We start from the raw sequence: 12,078 nt of genomic DNA, 5'->3' as shown, positions 1-12,078 counted from the left end.
TCAGGCTCCCAGTCACTGAGGGAGCTTTCAAATGTTCACATGAAGGTTGATGCGAGCTCCCTGCCTGACACATACCCCTGCTCCGCCAGTGCCTCGCAGCAAACCTGGGCTGAGAGACTGGACCTTTAGTTGAGGCAATTTGCCATAGTTCTTCCCAAGGCCCCTCTACTTGTACCTCGTGCCAGGCAGACAGCTCGTGCATCGCCCACAGAACCGCACAGAAATAGCCGTTGCTCAGGGGACGACGCCAGGGCTGGTGTCAGAGGAGTGCTGTCCGTGCAAACACAAGTATATATTATCGATGGCCTCAGCTTATGCTTTTCTCATACGTAATGGCAGAGGGAGTGCATGAAGCCTCTGGTTTGTTCAGGGTCTGCTCTAAACTAAGTACCTTCATGGCTTGCTGTTTTGTAAATGCTGGTGATGGGCTATAGTGTTTCAATTACCTGTTCACAGTGAGAGGTCTAATCATGATGCCTGTGAATCCCCATTACTTCTGGCCCCTGCTGTGCCCAAGTCAGTGGGAGTCCCAGCAGCACAAATGTTTATCTCTGCACAATCTTCATCTCTGTCTTTGTTTTGCCTCATTTATAAAAATCTTACTTAAAAGTAAATGACACACACTCAGTAAAGGGGAAATTAATCACAGTGGAACCAAACTTCTGACACTGAGTTTTAAAGGAAACAAGAAGACTGATCATAGGATGGTCCTACAGAGAGTGGATGTCAGCATGTTAGCAATAAAATCTTTTTGTCTCAGACAGAAAGCATTTTCCCTGTCTGCTATTTCCTCTACTCTGCTGAGCAATGGCAGATCCCCTGGGATCTTTAGGCTGCCACAGAAGGAGTATAAGTTTTAATCAAATCTTTCTGTGCCAGTTTGGGGTCATTTTATCCCTTCTGAAGGATCCATTTGTCCTGATTAAGGTATTACAAGAAGTCATTTAAAGGACAAATAAATGACAAGAGATTTTATAAGTGAAGGGTAAACCACGTGCTGAGTGGGCTATAATTAGTTCCTTCTATTAATGCCTTAGGTGGCGTTGTAGTTCACAGTCCTAATAATTAAACACTTAGTAACAGTGTGTTGGGTTAGTGTTTTAAAAAAAACCCACAGGCCAAGCTGGGGACTTTTCTCAAGGTTTCCTGAGAGCAAGCAGGGAACAGACCTTGTAGCACTTGTGGCAGTGGCAAAGTTTCTCAACTCAGTTCAAAAGCCACTATCACCTTCAAAGAAACTGCAAATGGACTTTTTCTTTCTTAACACGTGCTGATGCTGAAGACTGAGAATAATGAGAGAATTCTGCCATTCCAGTGTGGCTTTCCATTTTAGCCTGTAATTGCACTTGGATGAGAGAGCTGGCGATTGGGGAAAAGTGAGGAAAGACACATGCAAAGCACAGGCAAGCAGATGCTGTACCATCACTTCCCTGTGCCATTTCTGCTCTTCACACTCCCATTACTTCCCACTTTTCAAAAGTGATGAGAAGTCTTCAAAATGGAAATCTCTACTCTCCTGTGCTAACCCTGTTAGTGAAACATGGCACATTGACCTGGATCTGACCAGGATACTTTCCTGATGTCTAGAATAACATAATTCACCATGTCTACTGTAATTACTTAATTCTATCCTGAATGCACATTTCCCAGGGACTGGTACATTTCTCAAGAAACAGAAGGCACTTGAAAAACTTAAATATTTAATATTTCAGATGCTGACTTCGTTTTGCTTAACAGTTGCGCTAGGAGTCTACTATTTCCAGTTGCCCTATGAGGTGTGAACTGAAACTCAAACTTACAAAACATGTTTTACTCTGAAGGACAAATCTCCACGTTTCTTCTGCTCTGCCTGTGCCACCTCTCTCGTGCTGAGGATGCTGCAGAAAACCCCAGTTTGCAAGATAACCATTCTATACTATGGCAAACGAGGCAAACCGAGGCTACAGAAGACAGTGGAGGCCCTTCAGCCTTTTTCCCTGTCCCCTAGACAGATGTAATTACCCAATGTGAGATTTGGCAAGAGTGATTAAATGAATAAATAGAATAGCAAAGCTAAAATTTCCAGAAGCTCATACAACATCATCTGCTCTTTGCAGGTTCTTCTACCACTTGCATCAGAATAGTAACAGAGTGTCACACAGCACAATTATCTCCAGGAACATACTATGCAACATGACTAACATCTATTCCTTCTTTCTACTTATCCCCAAGAGATGAAAGCCCAGTCTTTTGAGAAAATGGGGGTCTCATTAGTAAAATATCAGTATAAAAAAGTATTTTTTCTTAAAACATAACTTCACTAAATGTATCAATATTGTTGGGACCTCACTTACAAAGACCTTTTTTGTACAATCTACTGATTATTCGTAATAGCTGAATATGATACGTTATTAATAATCCAATAGTTTTTGGTTTGTTCTAAATTCTATAAAATAAGAAAGAAAATTACTTCAGGGATTCAATTAGCAAATTATTTCAAAGCACTGCTAATTATTAATGCTTCTTGATAGAGGCTTTTCCTGTGTAAAGACAGTTCTGTAATTATCCAGAAGATGGCATAAGCAGGCCACTTATTGACCTTCCAGTACCAAGAAGTAAAACTAAGGAAGGCTTACTAATAATCTATTTCAAAACAAATCTACTTATAAAAATGTATCTTTTGATATGGTCAGTGAAGAGGAGTTTTCTTTCTTAAGACATAGCCCTTTCCTCATCAGCATCATGCAAGGAAAGTACCACTTGATAGCTACACAGCAGTACTGAGAAAAAGGAATCTGAGGAGGCTAATAAGAAAATCTTAAGCAGATATTTATGATTTTTTTGGCATTAGCCTATGTCTGTTATATAGAAATCTTTCTATTTGTCCACTGTTTCTTTCGATGAAGAGACAGCAACAATGACTGATAAGAAAGATATCTCTGTATTTTTGTATCTGTATTGTACTCTGTCTAGCTCATTTCATTCTGTTTTCTTTTCCAAAGGGTTTTATTCAAATAATTTCTAAAAGTATAGGGCATATGGGAGAATCCATTTACAACAGAAAATGAACACTTCAAGCACAAAAAGGGGATTTATGCTTGCAACTGGCCATCAATATGTAACTTTCCACATAAGCAATTTACATATTCCAATATTTATTTTCAGTACTCAAACCTATAAATCCCATTAACAGAAAAGATAGAGGTGGTGGATGCCCCATCCCTGGAAACATTCCAGGTCAGGCTGGACGGGGCTCTGAGCAACCTGATTTGGTTGAAGATGTCCCTGCCCATGGCAGGGGGGTTGGACTAGATGACCTTTAGAGGTCCCTTCCAACCCAAACTATTCTATGATTCTACGATTCTATACTTCAAAGAAGAAACAAAAATTAGGGGAGATCAGTTTCCCTCCCTTCCTTCAGTGTTTTTAAATGCCTAAATCATGGCTCAGGGAGACATCTGATAGTGTCAAACCATAGTTCTTGACGATATAAGTGTACTTGGGATTAGTATGAAATTTACTAACTTGAAATCTGCTGTCTGCAACACTAAGGTTATTGTCCAGAAGTGAAACCATAGAGAAATGCAATTAAACAAGCAACCTTCTTGCACCTTGGGTCAAATCCTGATTACGCAGATGCTGAAAGTGATCTTGAGGATCTCTGCATTCACATCTTTTTTTCTAGACATTTGCAAAGCGCCACAGAATGTCACAGTTGAAGCCTCCCCTCATGAAAGGCCAAGAGCTGGGTTAGTAGAGTTGTTGCAAATCAGCTCTGAGATGCAATAGTTCCGTTATGTAGGGAGATTTGTAAACAGCTGGCAAGGCAAGCGTCACATTTCTAAGTTCTGAATTAATTCCAAGGAATCGATAAAGGCAAAATCTCTAGGATTAGAAAAGATGAGCATATTAATATAAAAGAGAAGAAAAAGTATTAAACATACCTATTTCTTTCAGAACTGTAGACCATCATTGGACCATCCTTCCTGATCTCCATTCAAACATCAATGAATCTTAGCCTACATATTGTATGGGCAGGTGTCATCTTTTATTCCTTGATAGAGCCTGAACCAAGAGATTTTAGTCCCTAATTAGGGCTCCAAGATGCTTCCACAATAAAAGGACTAACAGTCAGACACAGAACCGCTATTTGTGCTTTTGAATTTTTTTCCAACATATTTTGCAGGAATACCCGTGAAAGGGTATTTTTTATCCTGTAATATTTGCCTCCTGTCCAGAATAGCTTCTACATAACCAGAGATAGGAATCTCACATTTTAAAAAATCCATGTTTTTGTTTTCAAACATTTAGCTTAAGAAACATCAGCTATGGCCAGGACTATCACAAACCCACAAAAACTCAGTCCAGTTCAGCTTGTCATGTTGCCAAGAATGCTGCTTAGATTAACACAAACACCATCAACCTATTTAACCGAGTTGCATTTAGAAAAGAGATGGAAAAGAATAGAAGGTGATTGTGGAAGCTGTACCAACAAATCTTCCAAAGAATATGTTACAGATTTTTATATGAACACCCCCCCCCCCCCCCAAATGTATTACAAGGCACTAGCACTCACAGTTGTTCCTAGCAAAAATTCAACATAAAGAAATGGCTTTTAGTGTAGAAACTGGAGTGTACTCTGGATCCTGAAAAGCTGCTGACACAGGCTGTAACTGATGGAAAACCAACAGAACCTGTCATCTCCGTGTTATAGTACTGACAGTATAAAAGGTATTTTCATTTAGAAATTCATTTGAAAGCAGTAGTGACAAGTGAATTCCTATTTCTATCTACAGTGGAAAGAATTTCTCACTCCAGTGCCTGATCCTTCTTTCTGTTATGTTAGGGAAAATCAAGAATGATTCTAGTAAAGCCAGTGCGATCAAATGAAGGAAATGGAGAGGATGGGGCCCCATACATTTCTTGGTCAGGGTATCCATGACTGTGATCAGGACATTCTACTTAGAGATGCCAGCATTACCATATGTCTTGTTGAAGTGAGGACATTTTGGAAAGTATATATTCAAAAGGAGACAAACGTATGGAATTTGGAAAAACAAGATAAACTTTCCCAATTATGTCAGAAGTTGAGAAAGCTTGGACTGTAGAATCTGTGCAACTTCTTATTCAGATATTCTTAGAAATCACAGTATAAACCAGCATCTCTTCAAATCCAAACTGGAATGAACAAGAATGAAGAATTCTGGAGTGACCCAACACTAAAGCTAAAAAGGCTTAATATTGCCTGTTAGCAGAGCACTGTACTGGGAAGGATGTAATGCAAACCTAGACATAATTGTACTAGAGAGGTGCTGTGTCTCCAGAGCAACTCCATACATGGAAGAGTACTTTTGACTCTTTATGAAGATTATGAAGTCTTTTAACAGGACAGTAATAGGAAGCATGTAAGTATCCTAAACAGAAATATGAAGTTTTCCTTAACTGATGCTATGCTGATGTGCTGAATAAATATTGTCTTTAGTTTTTTTGCAGTATTCAGGTTTATGAGCCAAATGAAAGCAAGGCATGGATGATATTTTTAATGTGCTGAATAAATATTCATCAGGATATGCATTTTTTAAGCTAAAGACCCAATATTATTTATAGTCTGTGCTTTCATGTAGAGAGGCTAGTTATATCAGAAATGAGGAGGAAAACTGACACCCTGCTATGAAGTTGCTGGATATTTGCTAACAAGACCATGATGAGGGTGAAACAATCATGTGCTTGACTTGAATGGAGAGTGGGGGAGTTCAACATCTCTGAAACACTGAGATTTATTTCAGTATCTTGTTGAACTTCAATGGTTAACTTTAGGCGTTCAAATAGTTCATGTAAGATACTTGGCAAACATCACAGAGTGAGACATTGGCAAAAACAGGCAAAACCCCCAGACAAACACATCTACTGATTTAAAATCCCAACATCTTTCAACGTAGGTGGTTTTAACATGGCAGAGAAACATCATTATTGGGAATTTTGTCTAACGCCCAAAATGCAGACTACGTTCTTTGCACTTTCTGGATTACGGGGAGGGGGGAGGTGGTGTTTGAGCAGGAGTTTAAGTGTTTTCTCTGTTTTACTGGATGAAGGCAACCCCTACAATCAACAAGTGGCAATACACAATAAAAAGAACAGCATAGTTCCCAGTTTTCCTTTTCAGCTGTCATTTGGTTGATGGAAAATTTTTAGAACCATATTCTGGGAATTAAGTATCTAATCCCTTACTTCGATTGGAATACTTAGAAAGTCCCCAGAAAATGTACTTCCAGGTTTTGATTTCAGTTTATCAGGAAGGCTTATGTAAAGCCAATAGCAACAGTGCCTCTCCTTCCCCCATGACTACTCAGAGACTGCTCTCAGAGTCTATGCTATTGTATACATTCCATCATTACATGCCTCTAAAAATGAAAAATAGGTCAAGAAATTGCAAGGTGAATGAGTTAATACATAAACCATTATCATATTGAAGTGCTATACAACTGAATATCTTCTATTTAATTATGAGGCAGTAGAGTCAGTACAGTGTGGTGACATTAATCATTACAATACTGAAATTTTGTTACCATGGTGTGTTTTTTAAGAGGAAACTCTTTTAAGATGTAAATTAACTTTGTCTTAGAATTTCCCTCCTCACACCCTCAGTCAAGCAGTAATCACTGTTTATAGGCATTGTGTCAAAAGGATATGTTGAGCTGCTAGAGCAACTCAGAGACCTTAATAAGTATTCCTGTAATAGCTACCACCATCCTTATTCTGGCCCTATTGCAAAGGCATTCAATTTCCTCTCTGTCTCTTCGCACTTTTTAGCAGACATTTTAGTAGTCAAGGAATGTTATGCAATGACAGCTATAAAGTTTAATATCCTTCATCTAACGTGAAGAATTGTAAAACAGGCATTTGTCCCTGCCTTTGGCCAGCCCAACCATCAGGACAGCAGAATGTGTCTCTGAGCCCTGTTTGCTCCTTTCTCCAGACCTCACACCAAGTGTAGCTCAGCTGCAGAGGCAGAGTCCCTTTTGTGCACATGCAGACATTTATCTGAATTTGCTCCTGCAGAATCTACCTATAAAGACCACAAGACAAACTGGATCTTTCCCTAACACTCCAGATCCATCTCCATCATGCCTAACTCTTGGTTTTATCTCCTAACGTGTAATTTAGACTCTCAGAGCCAGACAGCAGCAGTGAGACGATGGACTGGGGTGTTTTCTGGAATCAGATCAATTCCTGGGGAAAGGGAGCTGGGAATAAAGTCTGTGAGGCCTTGGATCAGGCCCAGGTTAGAGATGCTGAGGAAGCATTTCCAGGCTGGGCTGAAGGTCTGCTGAATAGATGTGGTCAGGGAGCAGACAAGAGGGAAAAGTTTTTTGGATGTGAGAAGCTGGAGCAGGCGATAACATGTTTTAGGCAGGAACTTGTGATTGTAAATGTATAGTAAAGTCAGCATTCCCACATACACAAAGCTGGATTTTCCTCTAAGGTAAATTGTGTCAATTATCCTGATTTTGACCACAAAATAGTCCCTGGAAGGCCGACTAGATTATTGTTATGGCTACAAAACAAATATTCTGTTATTGTAAATATTCTGTTATTTTGTGCTTTCTGAACTGAAAGACTATTGTCAATAAGTTACGGTTAGAATTCATAATAGAGCCTGAGAGAGTCAGACACTCAAATGCCGTTGAACTTCAAAAACAGCTGAGTGCTTACATCCTTTAGGCTCCTCTTGTACATCCTTCCCTTAAATTACAAATCTGGCCTATAAACACAAAAATCTATTAGGCTGAAAGAAAGGTTTGCAATAAAGTATGGATCCATCCTAAATCCTTTGTTCATGAGATGCTGATCAATATGTATTAAATATACATAGCTCTATTGTGTTAGCTCATCACTTGTAAAATCTTTTGACCTTGAACTGTTTTTACTTCTTAATTTCACTTTTTTCTTTTTTACTGCCAACTATCTGAACCAAAGGTCTCTGAAATAAGAAAATAAAATTATTAATTCTATGGTCATTGGCTCAGACTCTAAGCAAGGTATGTAAACCTGTATCTTTTTGCTTACAGGCAAATCCTTCCTGTAGAACAGTTGCAAAGTTTTCTGTGTAGTCATTTGAAGTACATTTTCAGCTTCTAATCTCCCACTGGAGTGAAATTCAAAGGACAATAGACTGACTAGAATTTCTTTCTTGAATTTGTTTTGATTTTAGTCAAACTTCAGCATTTCTGCCTTTTGATTGGAATCACTTTGTCCTGTCCCATCCATCAGAGAAGTCATGCCTATCTCCTTTTGGCATGTAGATACCCTTTTGCTGTGAAAAATGAACTGCATGCAAAACACTGTGCATTTGCACAACCTCTTTGGTAACAGTTTGTCAAGAAACCCTCTCGGTATTATTTCATGAGACAACAGTGCTATTTCTAAGGATGCAAAATGATAGCTCTGTCTGGTATATTACAGAATCTTAAATACATTATTAAATCCAGCTTCTCCTAACAGTATTCTTCTAGTATTTGTCTTCACACAGTCACTTAAGGGCTTCTTGAACCCCCACAAAGCACATTTTCTGAGAATTACCCATGAAGTTTCTCTTGGTAAGGAATTTTTGACAGGTGCCTTATAATCTCTTTTTCCTGCTTTGGTTCACTGACATGATTATCAGAAATATAACCATGTTTTATTTTTCTAAATATCAACACTGTCAACTGCTTCAGTACTTTTACTTTCTGATCTTAATCAAGGTTTGACCACAGCGTATCTTTTTGCCTTTAGCAAAAAACCCCAGTGCCTTGGTACTGGGAGGTGTCACAGTCACAGCTTTTGGATTCCCTGAAGCTCTTCACCTCTATTTATTAAAACACTTACATGACCATGTGGGAGAGCTGATGGAAGAACCATTACTTACCAAATCTCCATACACTCGCATAGAAATTTCAGTCTATTTTCTATCTGTTCTATGAGATGATTTACATATTGTAGGTCAGAACTAAGACATTGGCTCTGATGAAGAAGCACTTTTTTGTATTACTGCAGAGTATTCTCTTTGTTCAGGTGTACTCATGTTAAGTTATGAATTCTCGGCAGTTCCGAGGCAGTGAGTGTACAGTAGGTGGCACTCACTGTCTTGAGGAGATAGTATCAGTGCCTCTTTAATTAGAAAAAAGAAGTCAGCCTATCTTATCACTTGCAAAATTAACAGCTCAGAATAGGTAATCACTAACTGTGGATCAATTTAATTAGTGTCCTGTCAACGTGTGCAGTCACCCTTTTGATCTATATCCATATGCATATATCTGATGTATCTATCTCATGGTTTACAAACTGGGCATTAAGAAAAGAGGAATCAGGTTATCTGACTGAAGCCCTGACTGTGCTGGGATTAGGGGTCATCATTCACGTTAAACTTATTAAACATATATGCTATTGATGTTCTATTATTGCTCAAACATTAGAGTCATTCTCTGTTATATGTCTCCTCTGCCAGAGATACTTGCAATAAATATAGACAATACCAGAATATAAAAGGATAAAAGCCCTTTGTTCAATATAAAGTGGGTGCTGTTAAACAATCATTACTTAACAACAAGCTGTTGGAAACTTGTACAGACAACATTTAGCAGTGTATAAGCCACTTCCCAGTTTGAACCACTTTTGATTTAAGATACAAATACCTCTGTATCTTAGTAATCTTTGCCTGATAACTCATAAAATTGTTGGAAAAACGTACCAGAGACCAGTAACAAACTCCAGTTGCTCACATTTAGCTTGACTTTCCAGGAACCTAATGGAAAAACTAAATTGCATTTTGTTTGATGGATAAACTGATAAGCCTGGTATGAAAATGGGTGCACACAGCTGTTTTGTACAAAGTCATGACAGAAACTGATTTTATAAATGTTGCATACAGGGTTGGTCAGAATGAGACTTGATACTTATATTGAAAAGCTACTATCAATAAAAATAAAGATTAAACCAGTAGGCATAGTTTGATTTAAGAGCAATGTACATGAAGATAATATGATTTTTTTTTTCCCATAAGGTCTTAATGAAAATGTGGATTTTCAAAAGAATTCAATTGCTCCGTGTATCAAAATTAGTGAGAGCTGAATTCTACCAGCTTTAACTGTGTTTAAGAATGCCACTAGAGCAGCTGGACATGCAGCATACTTGTCGGTGATGAGAATGCTTTTCATGCACTGTAAATACAAAGCCTAATAACAGTGCAACAAGCATTCTTTAAAATCCATACTAAAACTAGGAAAAAAATTACTTGCCATATTATTTGTCCCCAGAAATTATTTTAACTTCCATCTTATATTGAGGAGTAAACCAGCGGCGCAAACAAATGAGTTCTCAACAAACTCTTAAGTAATTTCCCCGCTGGCTAGTAGCCTTGTACTTCTGGCTACTCGCATGCAACCTATGACAGCTGAAGAAGAAGGTACATTGATTCTCTAAGTGCTCTCCTCTCCTAAAGAAAAGCTTCTTTGGTATTGGAAGACCTATTCCTCTCATTATTTATGACATGGTTTTTGAAATGGAAAGGTGGACCAAAGGTAAGTATGGAGAATGGGATGAGATGAAGGAGCTGCAACCTGGCTATCATACAGCACATATCTTCTCCACAGGCATTTGGGAGCATCTTTTTCTGACTGAAAAAAAAACCCAGTTAGGTGGGGAAAGAAATCCCTTTTGGAGAATATCCAAGTTCTGATGTTTCATACAAACCTGATTATACTGTCTGACATTATTGATGTTGACAGCAATTGTAAAGTGAATTTGGAGAGATTAAGTGTATAGGGGTATTGTCTGTAATTTTTAATAATCTCTTCTCTCAGATTTTGAAGAAAAGGAACATGATTGTTGTGGATGTATTAATGGAATCCGCCTGTCAAAATAATGAAATTGAAAAAGCTTTTATTGGGTATGTATATCATAGAAATGTTAGCATTATATATGTCCCTTGTGCCAAATGTATTACCACAGCAATAAATGGAGAAGTTTCAACAGGAATACAGTATAATGATGTTTAAACATCCCACATATATTGACACTGATATAAAACTAACTAGGTCAATGAGCCACATTCCACCAAATAAGTTGTAACACTTTCTATTAGCATTTAATATTTAAATTTTATTTTAAGTATTATTCTAATAGGAAATTATTAAGAGGTATGGAATGCAAATTCAAAGTCATATATCATACAGCTTTTCAGCTTGAGGCTGAGATTTTCCATGTATGATTGGCCAGTCAGATGCAAGACAAATATAAGATGAAATCCAATAAAATAATTGCTAAGTATTGTAGTCAGAAAAGTATATAACAGGCATCATAATGCAGAAGGTTTGTGGGAGTTACAGTGGACCATAAACTACGTGGCAGTCAATAAGGTCATGTTATTACAGAAAAATATAAAATAAACACAATTTTGTTAAAACACAGGTAGCAATTATTTATTTCCAACCAGTGCTAATGCTTCAGCTCAAGTATATTATCTCTGGATCTAAAATTCATGCTTTTGGAAAGCTGTTGATAAAATGAAGAGACACCCAAGGACAGGGACAAAAATGGCAGTAGGTGTGAACAAAGCACCTGGACTGGTTTGCTGAAGAAAAGAGAAGACTGAAGGAGAGATGAGGACGGCAACGCTTTTCAGGTATGTAACCACTGAATTGTTCTCCCTGTCTATGGAGACTAGGACAAGCAGTGTATCATTTCACTTTCATCAAGGGAGAATGAAAAGGGACAGTTTTCTAATGTTAGTATGGGAACAGATTGCTGAAGGATACAGTGGAATGATCATCTTTGAATACTTTAAAATGCCTCTGGTAAGAATGGTCAAAATATACCTGATCATCAGAAGAGGAGAATGGACTAGATGACAGGTTCCCACACTGTTAGTTGCCTGTAATCTGCAAGGCCACTGCAAGTAGCTTAAGGGAAATATGGAATCCCAGAGCAAAGATGCCTTTTGATGTCCTTTAGTGCAAAGATTTTTTTTCATTGGTAGTGGACTTCATACTGCTAGTACTATAACACAGGCTAAATAAATGTTAGGAATCAGAAATTGTTGTTAGGACAGGAAATTGGCAG

The sequence above is a fragment of the Aptenodytes patagonicus genome, chromosome 14, assembly GCF_965638725.1.
Source record: "Aptenodytes patagonicus chromosome 14, bAptPat1.pri.cur, whole genome shotgun sequence".
NCBI classification, from domain to species: Eukaryota; Metazoa; Chordata; class Aves; order Sphenisciformes; family Spheniscidae; genus Aptenodytes; species Aptenodytes patagonicus.
This window is presented reverse-complemented; position numbering follows the sequence as displayed.